Source organism: Myotis lucifugus, unplaced genomic scaffold, assembly GCF_000147115.1.
Source record: "Myotis lucifugus unplaced genomic scaffold, Myoluc2.0 scaffold_376, whole genome shotgun sequence".
Taxonomy (NCBI): domain Eukaryota; kingdom Metazoa; phylum Chordata; class Mammalia; order Chiroptera; family Vespertilionidae; genus Myotis; species Myotis lucifugus.
In genome coordinates this window covers 682,205-704,036 of record NW_005871424.1, presented here as the reverse complement: position 1 = coordinate 704,036, position 21,832 = coordinate 682,205, and the positions used below count along the sequence as shown (strand labels likewise).

Genomic DNA, 21,832 nt, shown 5'->3' with positions numbered 1-21,832 from the left:
ATTCCTACCAAATGTCCCATAAGAGGTTATATTCCTTACTACTCAGGTCCCTCTGTCGAGATCTTTCCTGGATTACTCTTCAGTATAAAAGAAAATGGGCATGAGGGTCAGAATAATGGGGAAAAGGAGGAGTTCATTTCATTTCTACCAAGTGAAAAGCACAGTACAGAGAGCTTTTAGATGGCATAGGAAGCATCCATTGTTTTTATCTGCCAAGCAGCCCCTGCTCTAAGAAGCTTTAATGGGACCTGTACTTTGGTACTGTGTGACCATGTGGCCAAGGGGAGCAGAGCCAATCAGAGTCCTTCCCTGGGATTTTTCCCACTGTAACCACAAGAGAAGGTCCCTTCCATTCTGAAACAGGGAAGGTTGTTGAAGCCATGGATCTAGGCAAGTAAGGAAAACACAAAACCACCACAGTGAAAACAGATATGAGAGGCATGAGGAATGGTTCACTGCATGGTATCAGTTGCCCCTCCTGTTCAACTGCACCCCTAACCCTCCTGGATTTGGTTACTGGAGTCAATAAATTCCCCTTTTAAAGCCTAAATTACTTCCAATGAGTTTCTGTCCTTTGCCACCAAAGTAATCCTATTAATAGTAGATGGCATTCATTGGGTATTTAATGTGTTATGCCCACTAACTCACCTAAGGTAAGGTGCTTGTATTAACCCCTAATTCACAAAAGGGGAAACAGGTTTAGTGACATGAAATGACTTGCCTACAGTCCCTCAGCTGATAAGGGGCAGAGACCCAGAGCCCACACTCTTCACCACTGTACTATAACAAAGATATGATATCTCTTTTCATAGTGCTGGGAAAGATGAAGAACTGGGAGTCATGGGTGAGCACATGACTGACCAATTCATATCAGGGAAGAGAAAGAACTCAGGTGAGCACTAATCAGGTCGCTCCTCACAAGGTGAAAGGTGTAGGAGGTGATAGCCCTGCGCAAGTCCAGCCATATCTCAACATGGTCAACAGCAGGGTGGTGCTCTCTCCGGCCATCCATGGTATTATGAATTGAATTGTGGTTCCCACCCCCACCCCTGCAATTTGTATGCTAAAGTCCTAATCCCCAATGTGACTGTATTTGGAGATGAAGCATTTAAAGATGTGATTAAATTAAAATGAAAACCTTAGTGTGCAACCCTAATCCAATCTGACTGTTGTCCTTATAAGATGAGGTTAGGACACACAGAGACAGCAGGGGCTCGAAGGCACAGAGGAAAGACCATGGGAGGACACAGCAAGAAGGCAGTCACCTGCAAACCAAGAAGAGAGACCTCAGAAGAAACCAAACCTGCCGACCCCTTGATCTTGAACTTCCAGACTCCATATTGTGAGGAAATTAATTTCTGTTGTTTAAGCCACCCAGTCTGGTATTTGTTATGACCCCAACAAACTAATATACATGGTAACTTAGCACCACTTGTATCAGTCCCTGGCACATAGTAGGTGCACACACACAAAGATTTTGAGAAAATGGAATCAGCAGGTACTGCTACCATGCTGATAGCAGTTCATGCATAACTTATATTCACTCAGAGAATCTGGTTTGTTTTTGGTTCCCATCCCATCAGGCCTGTCACACCTGCTGGGGAAAAACTTTCTTTTTTTTTCTTTTTTAAATATATTTTATTGATTTTTTTTTACAGAGAGGAAGAGAGAAGGATAGAGAGTTAGAAACATTGATGAGAGAGAATCATCGATCAGCCGCCTCCTGCACACCCCCAACTGCGGATGTGCCCGAAACCAAGGCACATACATGCCCTTGACTGGAATCAAACCTGGGACCCTTCAGTCCGCAGGCCGATGCTCTATCCATTGAGCCAAACCGGCTAGGGCAGGAAACACTTTCCGTGAACACCTTGCCACTCTAACAATCCACATCTGATAGTCACAAGAAGCTTCCAAATTAAATACAGACAGGGTGTTTGTCGCCTGGTACCCTATCCGTATTTTTATGGGGAGAAAAAAAATCTATATCATATTTTAGCTAGAGTCTTGGCAAAGGAAGAAACAAACAAACAAAAACACACAAAAAAAGGAAACCAGCCTATGTATGAATGGAAAGATGTCAGATACAATAGTCCCCCTTATCCACGGTTTTTATGGTCAACTGTGGTCTGAAAATATTAAATGGAAAATTCCAGAAATAAACAATTTATAAGTTTTACATTGTGCACCATTCTGATAGCCTGATGAAATTTCATGCCTTCCTGCCTGGGATGTGAATCATCCCTTTATAGTATTGCAGTGCTAAAGTCACCCCTAACTCGCTTAATACTGGGCCCCCAAAGCTCAAGAGTAGTGATGTTGGAAATTCAGAGTAGCCAGAGAGAAGATATAAAGTGCTTCCTTTAAGTGAAAAAGTATATATGTAGAGGAAAAAACATAGTATAGGGTTTGGTACTATCTGCAGTTTCAGGCATCCACTGGGGTCTTGGAATGTATCCCGCACAACAAGTGAGGACTACATTCTGTAAGGAACAGAGCGGTACTAAGATCCTTGGAGAGGATTTGCCAAGGGTTGAACTGGTCACCTTGTGATGGCAGGGATGCTGAGTGTAGCTGCAGGTGTGGGTGCTCAGAAGCACAGATGACAGACCCTGGGGTCAGGCAAGATGATGGGGGAAAGGTAGGGACCGAATATTTTACAATGAATAAGGGAAATGGTTTTATATTGTCTGGGGGGTGAGGTGGGAGACAATTTCAAGTTTAGCTCCAAAGAAAACTAAGCTGGGTTCCTGTGGGCTCAGCTTGGATCTCACACCCATGGACACATGCACACCCTTCTCAGTATTCAGAGGAAACTTCTGTCGTCCAGAGCAAATTCACCATAAGATGATGAAGCTTGGGCTTCAGGACCTTTCCCTTGCATGGGTCCCTTACATGCTGAACTAGGGGGTGTTCTGGGTGGGATGGGAAAGCTGGGTTGCGAGAATGAAGCACCTCTGGGTTCACATTTCTGATACCTACGGAGAGCCCGGAAGGATGGAAGAAGGTAAGCATCCAAAGGCTCCAGAAATTTGTTTTATTTTCACATTCCAAACAAATATCCCCTTTTGTGTTTGATTTTATATTCCCACTTTTGTATTCTTTTTCTAAAGAGAGATCCCCAAATTGTGTAACCTTCAGGCCCCACAAACCTGGATCTGATTCTGCCAACGTGCTATATTCTTTATGACGTCTACAGAGAAGTCCTGGTTATTTCTGAGCAGCTCATACATTCTGATTCCCAGACAAGTTCGATGTTGAATATCCCATTGTCTAAAATTAAAGACCCTCAGGGAAGCTAAGTCTTGACCAGGACCATAAAAGCTCCAAGCTAGATGGATGTGGGGATGTCCTAACACAGTTAATAATACTAATAGGAAGAACAAAAGGTAAGTCTACATGCCCTCAAGCTCCTGAGCCTTCAGGTAACTACCAAATTCCCAGCCATCCATGGAGAGTGGAGAATTAAAACCCATCCCTATTAGCTTACACAGTTTACTTAATTAAGCCACTCTACCCTTAATTAATAGAAACAGGTTTTTCAAAAATAATCAAAGTAGTCTATACTTTGCTACATAATAGCAAAATAGCTAACACTCATCAGCATCTACTATGTTACACCCTTGACACAGGTTTCCCATGTTAATACTCAAAGTAGCCCCATGAAGTAGTTATTGTGGCTCAATCTCATGGGTGAGAATGTGGAGTGAGGCTCAGACAGGTTAAAGAGTTTGCCCAAGGTCACACAGCCAATGGGTGGGAAACTGTAATTCAGTCCCTCTGATTATAAAGTCTGTGATCTCTCCTCTACTCCTCCCTCTCTGAGCGCCATGACTACTTCTAAGGTAGGTATCTGCTTGTATCCAGGATGGGTGAGGCTATGCTTCAAACACAAACACCCCTGAGTTGCAGTAACTTAAAACAACACGATTTAATTGCTCACTCACACTGCATGTCCATTGCAGGCCTGATGGAGGCTTCAGGACCAGGCCTAGAAAGAGGCCACTACCTGTAATGTTGCCAGTATCTGAAGCAGAGAAGAGAGTGTGGCAGCTCACATCCTGGCTCTTAAAGCTTCCACCTGAAAATGGCAACCATCACTTCTGTGCCAGTGCCATTGGCCAAAGCAAGCCCGTGGTCATGTCCAACTTTGGTGGGGAGTAGGGGATCCTACATGTGCCAAGAGAGAAAAAACGGAAATACTTGGTGAACAGCATTACCCAAGGCCTAAGAGACTTTATCCCATTTTATTCCCAGCTGGGTAACATCAGGGACCTTAATATTTGACTCTCCATCACAAAGGTGGGGAGGGAGACACACAGCTTACCTAGAGTTGTCCAGAAAGACTTATTAAAAAGTCTGGGTTTGCAGTGTTTTCCTTCAAAATGTTTCCCATTTGTCAGACTCTCTTGGTCCAGCAGATAATTCTGTCACAACCTCTCCAAACCCAGGCTAAGATTTATCTCTCCGTGATCCCCAAATTCCTCATTCAAAAGAAAAATGATTCTAGAAATACCTCCAGCCTCATTTCCTTGAGCATAACCCATCCTGACCCGCCAACATTCCCCTGGTCGGGGCAAAATATGTTGAATCCTGAAGACAGATGACGCCAGTGCCCAAAGCTAATGGGGTCAGAGAAGACAGAAGCTGCCCAAATAAATATCATCACTATTAGCTATTGAATACTCTGTGTCTGGCACGTTACATCATTTTACACTTAAACGACAAAGATTTACTGAATTAACACAGCATTGTAGCTACACGAGCAGCTCGGGAGCAAGAGGGCCTCAGTTCAAATCCCAGCTTCCCTGCCTATTAGCTGTATGACTTCTCTGTGCCTCCGTTTCCCCACCTAGAAAAATGGGGATCATAATTAATACTTATCTACTTCATTGGGTTGAGAGGATTAAATGAATTAATATGTATAGCTCGCTTGGAACGCTGCTACCGCCTTACAAAGTGCTCTGTAAGTATCTGCTATTATCATCACGATGGGCCAAGCACTGCTCTGCGGATGGGGGACACAGCAATCACGAGAGAGAAGCCCCTGTCCTTACGGAGCTTATATCTAGGGAAGAGGAGGCTTTCCTAGCAAGCAACCCCTGCCTCAGCCGTGCCTGCAGCTAGCTCCCCACCCCTGAACTTTACAATTTCCTGGGAAGTTCTTTCTCTTCTCTAGTTTCCTTAAGCAGTAGGGTCCGCTCTCACTTGTAAACAAACGTATGCTGACTAAAACAAGACCCCAAAGCCTCCTTCTGCTCCTTCAGCCTCTGTCCAGCTGAGGGTCTATCAGTTGGCACCCAACCCCTCTCTGAGGGCCCATCAGTTTGCAACTAACACCATGGGTGTGGCAAACCTGTTCAACCACCTGGCGAGGCCCCTGAATATTCAAACCATCTTTAAACAGAGTGAGAAACTATAAACAGCCAATTACAAGGAGCATGAAATGGAAGCATGATGTGGATCATTACACAAGAGAGCAATAAAATCTGTCTTGGTGCCTACAAGTTTTATGCAAACCATGACTACGTTTTAACATTTTTTTACAAAGAACTAAAGGCCCGAATCCGTGCATGGGTGGGGTCCCTCAGCCTGACCTGCAAGGATCGGGCCGAAACCAGCTCTCTGACATCCCCTGAGGGGTCCCAGAGTGTGAGAGGGCGCAGGCCCGGCCAAGGGACACCATTGGTGCACTACTGGGCCGGGAAGGGACCAGAGGGATGGCAGGAGGGCTCCAGGGAGTGTCTAGCCCATCTTGCCCAGTCCCAATAGGCAGACCCCAGCAGCAAGCTAGCCTACCAGTCAGAGCATCTGCCCCCTGGTGGTCAGTGCACGTCATAGCAACTGGTTGACCAGTCGGACACAGCATATTAGGCTTTTATTATATAGGATAATTTATGAAGTAAATTAGATTTCCTTATGGTTTACCTAATTAATCCAATCCTTAATGTAAAAAGCATAAGTTCTTAATTGCCAGCTAGTTTCATCAATATAATGCATGTCTCACCCCTCAGAGGTCCCTCCACATCCAGAGGACATCTGCCACCCTGACAGGCAAAGGACAAGAAGACACGAGGGGCGGGAGGTGTTGGTGGGACACACGTGGATCTGGCATCTGACAGGCCTACATTCATTCATTCATTTATTTATTTTAATCCTCACCAGAGGATATGTGTGTGTGTTTGTTTTCTTTAGAGAGAGACGAGGGGAGAAAAGAGGGAGGGCGGGAGGGAGGGAAACATCAATTGGTTGCCTCCCGCATAAACCCTGACCTGAGTATGTGTCCTGAACAGGGAATGGAAGCCGCAACCTTTTTGGTGTATAGAATGATATTCCAATCAACTGAGGCACCTGGCCAAGGCAGACAGGCCTAGTTTTAAATCCTGGCTCCATCACTTAATAATTTTGTGCCTTAGTTTGGGTTTCCCCAGAAACAGACCCTGAGACGAGAATCCAGTGCAAGTAATTTATTTGGGAGGTAAATAAGCTATGACAGAGGAAGTGAGCCAGGTGAGGAAGGCGGCCAATGGAGGGCAAATTACCAGGCAAGTTTCCACTTTGGACTGGAGCTTAGTCCTGCCGGGAACCCCTAGGAGACAGTATGGAACATATCCAGACGGGTGCTGGGGAATGTTTAATGACTGACTCTCCAGAAAAGAAATAGAAAGTCCTGCTTTGTCATTTCCCCCCATTTCCATGGTGTAAATACTCCCACTGTGGCTGATTTCAACCCACATGATGTCACTGAGCAAGGAGTTAGGGAGAGGCACGCCATGAGCGGGCCTCATAGTTATCTCACCTGGGGTAGCCATCCCCCAACACCCATCAGTTCCTGATCAAGGGGCACACCCTGCGGAGGTGTGAATTCCCCCAGCACCTCCATGTTGTCGTGCGGGTGGGCAAAGATGGCTTACAACCACAGGAAGTCCGCAGGTAGAGAAACACCAATGCATTTGTTTGGGCCAGAGGACACTTGAGAGGTAAGGGTTAGAAGCTATGAGTGGAGCACTGAAAACATTTGCTACCTTGAGTAACTGTGACAGAGCTATTTCACCTCCCTGTGCCTCAATACTTCACCTGTAAATTGAGGAATTCCTAAATCTTTCAACAAACTATGGAGATCACTGGGGATATGACAGGATCTTGAGGGACACCCACAAAGTCACTGTGATGAGGCTTACATTCCAGTGGGGACAACAACCTCTAACCGTGAAATAACAAAGACCATTTCAGCAATGCCAGAGAGAGTGATGTGACGGAGATTCACTTAGAGGAAGAAGGGATGTGAATGGAAAAACCTAAAAGGGTAACCTTTAGGGTGAGACCCACCAGATGGGAATGTATCATTACCTGGGAAACAGCATCCCAGGCAGAGGGAACTGCAAAGGCAAGGCCTTGAGTGGGAAAGAGCGTGGCTTGTTCACAGAAGAGAAAGGATCCGAGTAAGTCAGGAGGTAACAGGGGACGAGAGCAAAGCTGGAGGAGGAACCGGTATCTGCAGCGCCTGGTCAGCCTTCATAAGGGCTTTGGATAATAATACAATCTTGAAGGTTTGTGATGAGGGTGAAAAGGGTTCCCATGTGTTTAACAGGCATGACGCATTTTATTAACCTAGGAAACAGTCACATCTCTTATTTTCCAATTAATTTCATGCCTTCCCATGATGCTGACAGGAGCAAGAGGTCCGATATCTCCCTCTAGATTTCCTTTTTCATGGTCTAAAAATCCTGAAGGTTTAATTAACCCAAAGGTCGCTTCCAAACTCCAGACAGAGAGAAACCTGAGAAGTTGACCCATTCACCAGCAGCCCCATACTCACCTCCCCACATCCCCAAGGCTGCAACAAGGTGTTGTTGTTGAAAGCCGGTCCAGTACAGCTGGGGTGTCTGCCTACTGCTGTGACGATGCCCACATGGCCCAGTGCCTGTAGGGGACCCAGGGATCCTCCTCCACACTCCAGCTCCCAGGTTCCACCTCTTCGAACTTCTATGCAAACCCTCAAGCCTTGCAATATATGTTCCCCTCTGCTGCCATCAGGGTCCTACCCTGCAGACCCACGTTGGGACCATCCCAATCTATTCTTAGTCTGGGGTTAAGCTGGGTCAACATCTGGGACAGCCCCACTCCTTCGGGGTAGTTTTATTTCCAGAGTTTTGCTTCCCTACCTTGCCATTAGGCATTAGTTGGGAATATTCCCATCTATCCCAATAAATCTCCAAATCTCATAAAGAAGAGACTTGGGGAGGGATGAGTAATGATTGATTTAAATGACTATTTATTAAGCTCTCACTCCAAGCTTGGCCCTATGCTGAGCAACATAAATACAAATTCTTTTAATCATTACCATATCATCCCATTTTACAAATAAGAACACTAAGACACGGGGAGATTAAAACTGTTGCCCAAGATCACATACAAATAAGTAACAGAAGCATGATTTGATCTAAGCAGTCCGAGAAGAGAGCCTAAGCTTGTGAGCACTATGCTATATAGCCTCTCTGACCTGCTTCCTACCACAATCATATCTGAGTTCCTTATGCACCTGACACACCTTCTCCCCAGAAATACCTTTGGTCCCAGAAATGGCAGACTTGCTGGGGTCAGAAAAGCTTGTGCTGCACCCTATTCCCAGAACAACTTGTAAACAAAGAGGGCCCATGCCAGTGACCGCCCAAGAGGTAAAGGCAATCGCAGGCATGTTTTCACCAAACCAATGAATGAAAACCAATTTCTTGCAGTTGTTTCTGTTTTGTAAAGTCTTGGCTGAGATGGTCTATTATGATACTGAATCCTTGCACAATCCGGAGGAGATATGCAACAGTCATTTTTCTTGATGTCAGTAGGACCCTGTCACAAAGGGCTGGCCAATTTTATTAAATATAACTGGAAATTCCTGGCATTATCCTTGCGACTTGAACACTAGAAAGACTGGCTCAATGTGCTGCAAGAATGTCTCTGTAATTCCTTCCATTTTTTACTTTCTTCCTGATAATTCCCAGTTTGGGAGAATGTCTGAGAATATCTGCTCAGGGAAGTTCAATTATTGGACCCCACTCCCCCCCCACCAAAGGCCAGCTGTGAAGCAGTGGAGCCTCTAACATGAGGGAGCTGTGGATAAGCAATGCCAACGCCACAGGAAGGACAGACACACCAGATAACCAAGGCTGATTCCATCTGTGCAACGATTAATCATGTCTTTTATTTTCTATATTTTATGATGATTTGACATCTTGGGGCCTTCTGGACCCAGGGGGGACTGCCCCACTCAGGCTTAGCTAATTCCTAAAGATACCAAATAGCTTGCTTTCAGCATGCCTCTGATATGCAAACCAACCAATTCCCAGTCCACACCCCCCACCCCATCCACCTCCTTTAGTGAGGCTCCCACAGAGCCAGGTACCAGACAGTGAGGGACCACTCCTATACCCCAGAGCTTTCCAGATCATTCAAACTATCTCATCCGATGCTTGCTCAGTGTACCTACCCTGCACCTCATCCATGAAAACCACAATAAATGCTCAGGTCATTCCAAGAAAGTAATATTTAAAGCCAGAGCCAAAGATTTAATAATAATAATTTTATTATTATGTTATCACAATTATGTTTCCTACAATCCCCATCATCTTGTTCAGCACCTGGTACAACAATGTTAGCCACTCAACTATGTGAAGAGCAGAAAGACAAACTTTTCAGGCAGAGGGAATAACATGTGCAAAGTAGCTGAACTTGTTTTCAGAGTAACCCTTGCATTATGGTTGGAAATAAATAGATAGATAGATAGATAGATAGATAGATAGATAGATAGATAGAATACAGTCGAAAATAACAAATGGTCATTGCTTGAGTAACCTGAGTAAGCACCACTGTGAGTAGGAGATTGTATCGGTCAGCTATGACCACAATAAGGCTGTAAAACAAACAACCACAAATTCTTAGCATTTATTTCTCATTCATGCTTTTGTGGGTGACAACTCTGCTGGGCAGCAGACCTGCTGCTATGCTGGGGTGGCTCTGCTCCATGCGTCTCTCACTCTTCTAAGGCCAGTGACTAAGGACTCTTGTTCTCGTGGAGAAGGCAGAAGCACAAGAGGGCCAGCCCATCACACAAGCATATTTCAGGCATCTGCTAGTTAGGTCCTCTCACATCCCATTGGCCAAAGAAAATCACATGGTCAACTAAGCAAAGTGTGGGGAAGTATACCCACCATAAAGGCACATGACATGGCCTTGCTGAACATCAATGAGGTAAATGGGGAGAGAATGAATATTTACCAAAAAATAATCTACCACAAAGCTCAACAACGTCACATACACACACACACACATACACACACACACACACATAAATAGCCACCATTAAAAATAGCTCCTATCTAAACTATTTTATAGGGGAATGGGGAGGGAGGCTCAATGACAAGGCCTTTTGAAGAATTTTGTATACCCCAGACACACTTTCGGAGGCCTCACCAGAGAGTATTTCAAATGTATTACATATTTGCCTACATCCTACATTAAAAAGATTGTTTGCTATCAAATATTTTTGAGGAAAACTTCTAAATTTTTCTTCTGAAATTATTCAATAATAAGCGGCATTTAAATTTTGATTGGATGTGATTTCTTGGCAATTTGCATACTCAGAAGCTCTTGAAAATGGGAAATTCTAATCTTAGAGCTTTTTCAGATGTAATAAAATCTCTAGGAACACTACATTTAACAATTAGCAATATTGACAAAGTATCGCAACGTGTAGGAATTTTTTAAAATATTCATTAATTTCAACTTTGCTGTTTTCTTTTTGCATTTTAGAGCCAATAATTTTCCACCCAGGCCTTTTTGTAGACCTCTATGCCTAACGAATTAAAAAAGACATTTTGCCTGGAATCAAAGCTAACTGAGATTGGCCATGAAACGGGTACTTTCGAACTGCAACCTCCTAACTGCAGAAAATGACGGCAGCTAACTGCAACTGAACCGGGCCCACTGCAAAGGCTCTCTGTCTGTGCAGAAGGGTGGATGGCTTGTGCTCGCCGATCTGCAGAGCCCTTCATCTCATTCACAATGCCGCTCACGCTGTATCCACTCCATTTATAAGGCAAATAAAAACGTCCTCTTCCAATCTTGGCTCATTTCATCTTATATAAAAATGCCTTCCCAATGCCTGGCTATCATTTCCCTGTTGTGATTTAAAAAACAACAGGTAATAAAAGTTGGCCTACCAGCTGGTCCTCCAAGGACCAAGATGTGATTGAAGGAGCAATAATGTACCCCAACGCCCCAAGGAAAGTTTCCGAGATAATGTGACAGAGCCAGAGTTCATGGTGGCGAAGCTAGCTTCACTGATAAGTATCAGCATCACAGAGTGCTCATATGCAATTAGTCATATCATTTGTACGGACACAAGGTGATACAAAAATGTAGTTCCCCGCCCCTTCTAATGATGTGACAAAATGGAGATAATCACCAACCATAGATGAGATTCTGGAAAAGTAGTAAGTGCTCATCTCTGTGCGTGCCCTGTACCAAGCACTTGACACATGTACATGGGATGGTGCAAGTTTCCAATGAGGTCACAATTATGTTTCCTACAATCCCCATCACCTCGTTCAGCACCTGGTACAGCAATGTTAGCCACTCAAGAAAAACTTGTTAGGTAAAATAAATGAGAGAGTCGATGGCTCCAAGAACCTCCTTTCCAGTTTATCAGCTCCATGACCCTGCTTTTGTGGTCTCCTACGTATGCCCCCCGCCCCCCAGTATCTATTGGTGAGTGGCTGGGGCATGTCTCACATCAACTGCCCCATCAGCCCATGCTTCTGTTGCACCACTGCCTGACTCATCTCCTCATAGTCACTCCTTCCAAAGGCCACGGTTCACCCCTCTATCAGACCCTCTGCAGTTCTGGTACCCCCAAGCTCTTGGCACAAGGCTAGTACTATCACACCAAGCCTGCAGGAAGGACATAAATCCCTTCCTGGACGCTTGGTATCCATGGTACATCTGCTAATTGGAAAAAATCAGGTTATAATGTTGTATAAATAAAACACACAAACACATTTTAAAAAAAAATCAGAAGCATATGGACCAAAATGTTAATATGGTTATCTCTGGGTGGTAGAATGCTGGAGGATTTTTATTTTCTTTTTCAATTATTTTATTTTCTGTGTTTTCCAAATCTGTGTATCAAGAACAAGTGTGCACTGTTTTAGAAATGTAAATGCTTGGCTTATTTAAGGAATGTTTTTGATAGCAGGTCAAGAACTTAGGAGGCCAGGACTATTCTCCCTAAACCCTACACGGCCTAAGGTGGGTCAGGCTACTCATTCAGCAGCACCCCACTTACAAAGGGTGAGGAGGGTGAAGAAATCACCTCACCAGCAGCAGCCCTGCTCTCAAATAAAACTTTGTCCCTGGGTTCGAAGCCAGTTTAACCAGGATGAGAAGGAAGTCCACAGTTGACACTACACACACTCACGTCCTTCACAAACCCCCCCCTAACTGTCCATTTACCCGGTGCCAGGAGCAACCCAGCTCCATCACACTATTTTCTGTCTTCCAGTGACTTGTCTCTTGGTCCTTCTTTCTTCAAGAGTAGTAGGACTTTGTAGTTTCAAGCAAACATCCTGACTGCGCACATTCTTAAAACAGTAAGCCATGTATATCACCTATGCAGTCAACAGATCACTTAATGAATGGCCATTACAGGCTGGTTACTGTGTTAGGCGGTGGGGATGCTATAGTGAGCAACCCTGTGTTCCCTGCCCTCACGGAGTGCACGGTCCAGCGGAGGAAGTAGACATTAATCAAGTAAACACAGTAATATAGGGTATATAATCAGAAATCAGAATAATTGGGCATTACAAAGGACATGCCTGTGCTCTGAAAAATGAATAGGAGTTAGTGGGTAGGTAACATGTATTCGGTATCTCTGCAAAAGGAGCAGCCTGTGCAAGGGCCCTGTGGCCCGGTGTCAAACCCAAGGAGCAAAAGGAATTGGGATATGAGTCTGGAGAGATGAGCAGGATTCTGACCATGTGGGGCTTTGCAAACCATGTTGAGAATTTTGGTCTTTATCCTAAAATCAACACAAAGCCATTGGAGGGTAGCAAGCCCTTGATTAACCAAAAACTTCAATGAGTTAGATCAGTCTCTGCACTTGCCTTTTAGCGAAAGGGAGCCTGGAAGTCAAAACGTGAGATGATGTGATTTCAGTTTAAAAGGTTCCAAGGTCTGCCTCAGGCCAGTCCATCTTTGGACCCATCCCATACACTATATTAATTGTTCCTATTTATCATTCACTATGTGCCAGACACTGTGATGATATACCCTTTTTATACATTATCACACTTAATCCTCACAAGATTTAGGTCTTATCACGATGCCCTTTTTCTCTGTTTTAAAATATATTTTTATTGATTTCAGAGGAAGGGAGAGGGGGAGAGAGGTAGAAACATCAATGATGAGAGAGAATCATTGATTGGCTGCCTTCTGCATGCCCCCTATGGGAGATCCAGCCCGCAACCCAGGCATGTGCCCTTGACCAGAATCGAACCCAGGACCCTTCAGTCCACAGGCTGATGCTCTATCCACTGAGCCAAACCAGTTAGGGCACGATCCCCATTTTACAGATGAGGAAACTGAGGTTCAGAGAGGTGGGTAGTAACATGTCCCAAATGGCATAGCTAGTAAGTGGAGGAGCCAGGATTCAAACCCATGTGATTCTCTCTCCAAAGGCCATTCTCCCTCCCCTAAGTTATGCTGCTCCACTTGGGGTCCTGGGAACTAGAAGACAATTTTCGGAATTATAAGACTCAGGTCCCGAAAGCTCCTAAATCTTCAAAGAAAGTCAGGGAAGAGGAGCAGATGTTTCAGGAAGTCAGAACAGGAAAAACATTTTAGAAAGGGGAACCGCATGGAGGACTGAACCCACGCGACACACCTGTAAGAATGGCAGAGGGGACCACAGAGCAGGAGAAGAGGGTGGGCCAGGTCACAGCGGGTCCCGGATGTGCATTAAGTAAAACCACAGCGTCCTGCAGCCAGGAGCAGTAAGGCAGCCACAGCACACGATGATATAAAACCATCATGACTTCAAGGTGCAGCCCACGCATGGAGCACAGCAAAATGCTTTATCAAACCTCTGCCTGCACTCTGAGCTTCAAAATGGTGTTGTAGTCAATCAACTTCAATTCAGGGAAGCGACAGACACAAAGGGAGAGAAACGTCATCCTCCTTTTCACAAATGTGCCCAGGAAAGGCACTGGCCAGCAATGTGCAGTCTCCAAGGCCTAAGACTGCACGTCAGCAGTGGCAGGGGGACAATGGGACAAAGGAGGTGTCGGCTGGAATAACAAGGTACGCCTTCCACAAGCCAGAGGACTCATTTCTTTCCTTCTTCGTTGACTCTGGGCCCTGGAGAAATGCCATCGCAATTTCTAGAAAGAATAGGTAAAGGTAGACAGTGCCTAGATATCATTTCTGTCAGTTCATTTTATTTCATTTGGTAAACATTTTGCATTTCCAAGTTGACACAGTTTAGTAATACCTGCTAATGCCAGTGATAAATGCCACCGCGATGGTGCAAGTACCTTTCTGGGCTTGAGGGTGAAGGCCTGTGCATTGGGGCCTAAGTTCCTTGTCCCCTGCCCTTCAGTTGTTATTAATAATGATGATGATGATGATGATGATGACGTACATTTGTACGTCTTTGGGATTTCAGAGGGCCTTAGGCTTCCCTAGCGCTCTCACCTACTTTACTTGTTCCCTCTACAATGTACAGTATCTGTTCCTCTGGGAACCTGAAGTTGGAAAGAGCATACAATTCAGGAATCTGTATAAAATAGGATCCACAAACCAAGATGCCTGCAGAGTACAGGCAGGTGCGTGAATGAAGAAAAAGGAAGAAAGGAAAAGCAATAGGGAATGGCGAGGTCGGTGGCAAACTGGAGTGCTTGGCCCACTGAAAGGTGGGCTGGCTGTTTCTTATCTTACATGCACCAACTATTTCCAAAGGGCCAGATGCTATGTAAATCCCCAATTATTAAATTATTACAATCAGATTTCTGTAATTTAAAAAAAAATGTATTTACTTAGAAGCGTTCAGAGTGTCAGCAAAACAGCTATGGCTTTTTTTTAAATTATAGAGTTGTGTTCTATAATAACGAACAACGATTATTCCGTGTAAGGTGCATCAGAGACAACTGAAAATGAGAAAATACTATCCCCATATATAACGAATCTGTGCTGGGCACCAGCAAGAACCTGCTTTAATTTCCATGCCAATTTACAACCCCCAACCTGTACCAGGCAAGGGTAGTGGCTACTGAAAATACCACCAGGACAGAGCTATCCAAAGACACATTCAGTAGTGTGGTAACTATACAAAAAAAGAGACATGGTGCAATTTTAAAACAAATCTTACACAGCATTATAGTTCAATTTTTTCTTTAAAAGGAATGAGCTGTATACAGTGGGATTAAATGCTTTATAGATAAGAAAAAAAAAACTGCACCAGAATCAACTTATACATCATCATCTTCTTCATCTTCCTCCTCTTTCTTCTTTTTCTAGCCTTGTTTAGCCTTGAAGACCCCCTTCTTTGCTGCCTCAGGCTTCCCTTGACCCCCTTCTTTGCTGCCTCAGGCTTCCCTTTAGCTTAGTGTACAGCAATGTCCTTTTCATATTCTCCTTCAGCTTAGCCATCTTCTCATCCGGCTGCTTGTCGTCTGCAGCAGTGACTCCACATCTCGCCCAGGTTCTTGGCAGCATCACCAATGGACCCGCCAGGATGCTGTCCTTTGATTTTTGGACCATACTCAGAACAAAACAAGAAAAAGGCTGAAGGAAGCCTCTTTGGGACCCTTGAACTTCTTTTTTGTTCCCCTTTAGGTGGGATATAACTTTTCAATTCTCTTTCATAACGGGCCTTGTCTGCCTTTGCCATGTCTTCAAATTTCCCTCTCCTTAGCAGACACGGTCTTCCACCTCTCTGAGCACTTGTTAGAAAACTCTGAGAAGTTGACAGAAGCATTTGGGTGCTTCTTCTTGGGCTCCTCCCAGCAAGTTTGCACACACAAAAAAAGCATATGATGATATTTTGCCTCTCAGCTTCTTAGGATCGCCTTTGCCCATATTTAATTATCTTTCCTCAGTAGCCCAGTGCCCCTCCAGCTACAGTGCCCAGTATTGTCTTTATGGAGCTCAATGTATTACTGAAACTATATTTTTTTAAACAACATACCGACCCAACAAAATATAGTTGAAGGCGGGACATAGCCCTTGGGCCCCCCAGCTGTTACCTCTAGAGCCGGCCTAGAGGGGTTTGTGAAGGTAGAAATTTATAAAATTGACAAAAGGGTGAACCTGATTCAAAGTGACTTAAACAAAAAGGGGGATTTATTAAAATGGGAAAGGCAAGGAAGAGGTTGAGCTTTAGGAACAGCTGAAACCAGGGCCCTGGAGCTCACCAGGCTCATGGGTCCCTGTCTTCCATCTGTTCCCCTCTGCACACCAGCTCCACCTCTCCCACCGCAGCTGACCTTCTGCCCAGGCTCCAAAGTTCCCAAGATTCCCATAGAGGCCACCCCTCCTCAGGGAAGGGCTGATTAACACAGTCTGTTCCACACAGAAACATCCACACCACCTGGGAAAATTATTTGCACCAGGTTAGTGCAGGTGCCTATAACTGGCCATTCACCCGTGGCCACCAAGACAGGTATGACAGTGGGCCGGCCCCAGTGAGCAGTCCTCCACTGAGAGAGTCAACTCTGGACAGGGAATCAACATGGAAGATGAGCAGCCACCACCACAGCCACAGAGAGGGTTGTTGTAGGAGAAGGGAGAGTCCTGGGCACACAGGGTCCAGGGACCCATCACTAGTTCCTTCTATGTTACAGACAGTGACCTTGAAGGACAGTGAATGTGGTGGCCACCTCATGGTGCTGCACAGACCACTCCCCAACGGCCAAGGGCATTGACTCCTTATGGCTCACCACTGAGTCCCCCCCAGAAATCTCCCTCGGCCAAAGGGAGCTGCCTCACCCAAGATCACGCCCCCAGGGAGCAGTCCACACATGATTACCCGTCAGTGGTGGACACGAAGTGGAAGGTCTTTCCCAGCTTCAGAGCTCCCAGTGGGGTTAGCTGAAATCTCAGCTACCACCTCATCATAGTCCAACTGTTCCCTTCACCTAATTCTGCCTCTCTCACTCCTTCATGGATATAGCTCCCCCATCCAGACAACTTCCTGCAGGCAATTCTCCATCTCGGAGTGGCTTCCAAGGAACACAGCCTAGGAGAGTCGGTACCAAGAATGGGCCCAGAAGGCAGGCTCTAGCCTGTGCTTTGGAGCTGCTCACCCACTGGCTGAGCAGTGGAGGGTAGAAGGGTGGCCAAACTTGCCAGGAGGAGACCAAGAAGCACCCAGATGCTTCTGTCAACTTCTCAAGTTTTCTAAGTTAACCAAGTGCCATGGTTAACCTTTCTGCTAATAGTGGCCTGGGCTGGGATACCAGTGGAGATGGGGAAGATAGCTCAGGAGTTCAGGAGGTTCGGGAGAAGTCATATCAGGCCTGATCCATGGGGACAGAGACAAATCTGACCCAGCCCTGAATCCCTGGCACAGGACCTGTCATTGATGCTGAGAAATGTTCCCCTTTTCAGGCTCAGGCTCTGCTTACAAAAAAAGGGAGTCCTCCCCTCGCCGGCTTGGCTCAATGGATAGAGCGATGGCCTACAGACTGAAAGATCCCAGGTTCGATTCCGGTCAAGGGCACATGCCTGGGTTGCGGGCTCGATCCCCAGTGGGGGGCGTGCAGGAGGCAGTCGATCCATGATTCTCTCATCATGGATGTTTCTCTCTCTCTCCCTCTCCCTTCCTCTCTGAAATTTTTTTTTAAATTTTTTTAAAAAGGGAGTCCTTTCCAAGTTGAAATTCCTTAAGGCTTAGGATGGATGGGTGGGTAGATGGGATGAACAGACACACTTGTTGGACTGTCAGTAATAAGCCTCACTCTCCCATGCCAATGGGACAGCCTGAGGATGGCTGGACCCATCAAAGCCACCATAGCCTCCACAGAGAGGAAACAGCACCCACAGAAGAGCTCCAATCATGCGAGGATCAGCAGGTGCCCCAGAGAGGCAAATTGAACCAGAGTGACTTGGCCGAGCCAGGGCAGGTGAGTGGCCATGGAGGCCTGAGGCTCCAGCCATGAGCCCACCAGCCCATTCATCCGCCACCCACCCAAGACTCCTCTGTGGACCCCAGCAACTGGTTTGGGGACACATAATAGATGCTCAGAAGATAGGGCTGAATGTCTTTACTGATCACCAGGCACTTCCTCATCCATCATCACCTAAGGCCCTCAGGAGAGCACATGAGGCATTTCCCCCATTTTACTAGTGAGGAATCTGAGGCTCTGCTAACTCAGTGGTTTGCCCCCAGGTCACACGGCTGAAAAGGAGTCAGAGCCAGGATTGAACCCCTGGCCTCTGGCTCGCATTCCTCTGCTCCTGACCACACCCAAGGCCCGCCAGGATGGAGCACAGGTGAGTGGACGTCACTGTGCTCTGCAGGAAGGACAAGCCTGGTACGGGAAAGCATCCAACGCTTGTCCCTGCACAGTGGGTCTCTATTTGACACTGTGTGTTCATGCAAACCAGCTTCTACACCTCCACCCCGACTGCCACTCCAGGCCTTTACCTGGGCGCTTCCTGCCCACAATGCCCCTCCCTCTGCCTCCAAGCCCTCTCATTCATTCCTCAAGGCTCCATTGGGTTCTGGCCTCTCCCCTGATTGCCTTGCAGACTCCTGACTCCCTCCCTGACCTTGGCCTCTGGTTTCGACAGCCTGAGGTCTTGGGCCTGGATAGAATGACCTCTGCAGAGCCCATTCTTTTTGGTTGAATATTATGGAAAGTTCCCCTCATATCTTATCAAGACATTAGGCCTCCAGGCAAGACTGGCAGCTCCGTGCACATGGGACAGGGAGGAGTTCAGGAGCTGTGTTATGGACTGAATGTGCCTCCTCCCCAAAATTCATATGTTAACGCCCTCACCCCCAATGTAATGGTGTTTGGAGACGAAGCTACTGGAGATTAGGGTTAAATGAGGCCTCGAGGATGGGGCCTCATGATGGGATTGATGACCTTATAAGAAAATGGAAAGAGAGAGATCTCTCAGCCATGTGAGGGCACAGTAAAAAGGTAGCCATCTGCAAGCCAGGAAGAGAGTTCTCACCAGAAATGAAGTTAGCTGGCAACCTGGTCTTAGACTTCCAGCCTCCAGAACTGTGAGTAATTAATGTCTGTTGCTTAAACCACCCAGACGGTGGTATTCTGTGACGGAGCCTGAGCAGACTCAGACAAGCTGCTTTTCATTCTCAAATGGTCTCACCCACTGTGCACAGAGCCGACCTAGCTTTTGTTCTACACCACGGCCTTACATTAGGCTGGTGGGAAAGTCTCAGGCCACAGAGATGCAGTGAGGGGATAATGAGGGAAGAGGAGGAGGGACCAGACAGAGGCAGTTTGGAAACAGCCTTCTGACAGAGTTGCCAAGAGCCCTGGGAGTAGCTGGCCACGCCTCCCCAGCACTCTCTGAACCTGCTTCTGTCCCCAACAACTACCAGCCCGACAGCCTCCCAGCTCTCTGCCAGCTCTTCCCTCAGACACTATCCAGGTGGAGGCCATACCCCTCAGCACCTCCAGGACAGCCAGATGGCACTGCCAGCAGCACAGGGAGCCAGAGCCCCACCCACCGGGACCCCACGGGCTCTGTCTGATTTCAGTCTGTTCCACAAATCAGTCCCTCAGCAGAGCACGGCTGAGCTTCCCTGACAGCTGGCCACGTGACAGCCACCAGATTTCAGGTGTCCCAGAACACAGGAAAGTGGCTGTGATGGGGCCGTGAGGAGCCACAGGCCAGCTCTCTCTTCCACCCACACCTCCCCATAACAAGCCTGAGAAGAGCCCTCACAGGTCCAAGAGAAGAGGCCAAGGAAAGGGCACCGATGAGAAAGCAGGGCTGAGGAGACCGATGTGAAAATATGTCTACTGTCCCTCATATGTTTTGTGTTTGGTGGCCTGTTTCAAGAAAGTAAGTTACTTGACCTGCCCCTGATCTTCCGGATCTGCCTTGGATCTTTCTAAGAGCAGTTCACATGGAAACAAAAGTCAGCTTTGCAGCCACGAAGCTGTGACGGTTTTTACTGAGCTGACAGAGATTTGCAAGGCGAGGGAGTCTATGTCTCTGGGAGACATACATTTCTTAGTGGAACCCCAAACTTGCCTTCAGCATCATCTTATTTAACTTCCCTCACCCTGCCGCCCCCCCCCAGTCCAGCGATTTTCAACCGGTGTGCCGCAAGAATTGTTAAAACATGCAATACCTGACTATTTGGTCAGGGGCACTGTCAAATGAAAAAATGACAAGAGCCAACACAACAACATCCAGGATGAATGAATCAAAATTATAGCTCTTTTCTGTCAGAACGGCCAAAAATGTTTTTTTGGGTGTGTCACAGAATTTTAGTAATTAGGTTATGTGTACCATGAGATGAAAAAGGCTGAAAATTGCTGCCCTGGTCAAAGGTAATTTTTGTAATTGAGATAGAATTGACATAAAACATTGTGTAGGTTTAAGGTACACAATGTGTTGATTTGATAGACATAAATTGCAGCAGGCTTACCAACATGGCATCAGCTAACGCCTCCATCACATTATGTAACTCAACAATTTGCTCAACCTTTCTCAGAACGTGGGCTAAAGAGAGGCTATGGCTTCCAGACTAGCCCTCAGTCTTAAATTTCCTTTCTCTTTGAGCAAACATCAGCACTTCGGTCCTGTGAGAGCAGTCCTCTGCTCATGTGAAGATGGGAAGGTCAAAGGTTGAGAATGGAGGTAACTCAGGAGCTAGCTGTGACAATCTCCTCACCACCAGGATTTATTACGGATCTTCAGTTAGCGTTGTTCTGAGAATTCTGTGCTTTGACATGGTTTAAAACAATTCCACCCTCATGACCTAATCCCAACGGCCGCACCCACAGATACCATCACAATGGGAGTTAAGATTTCAACATATGACCCTGACCAGTTTGCTCAGTGGATAGAGCCTCGGGCCGTGGACTGAAAAGTCCCAGGTTTGATTCCGGTGGAGGGCATGTACCTTGATTGCAGGCTGGATCCCCAGTAGGGGGCGTGCGGGAGGCAGCTGGTCGATGTTTCTAACTATCTCTCTCCCTTCCTCTCTGTAAAAAAATCAATAAAAATATTTTTTTAAAAAAAGATTTCAACATATGAATTGGGAGGGCGGAGAGGGCAGTGCACAAACGTTCCATCTCTAGCAGTAGCCAAGACTTTGGAGGAGGGGTCCAACTCACCACCAGAGCACGGCTTGAGAGCCCTACAGCCCTGGAAACTTGGAGACTGCAGGGTTGTGGGCTGTGGGCGGTGAACAGACTATCCTAGGTTCAAATCCCTGCTATCCCACTAATTGTCTATGGAATCTTGGTCAAGCCACTTAACCTCTCTCTCTGAGCCCATTTCAACTGCAAAACGGACACAATAATCTCTGAGTTTTGTGAGGATATGATACACATTCTGCTGGTGGTGCCAAACCAGAGACACATTTAGAGTAAATTCAAGGCTCTATCTTTACTGTAAAAACTGACGTCTAGGAAAAAACTGGTCTTGCCTATCCATTACAGACTATTGCTTTTTCTCATATCCTGACATGATACAGAACATCCAATGAAGAGCTGGTGGGCATGAAATGTCAGTGGCAAGGTAATTAATTATCAATCACTGCAGCCCAGCCTGTTCCAGGAAGCTGAACTTG

At 46.2% G+C, this 21,832-nt stretch overlaps 1 pseudogene; it reads right to left on the bottom strand.

The window, feature by feature from the left end:
• Positions 1-15,518: 15,518 nt before the first annotated feature.
• Positions 15,519-16,128, bottom strand: LOC102431311 (annotated as a pseudogene).
• Between the last annotated feature and the right edge of the window lie 5,704 nt (positions 16,129-21,832).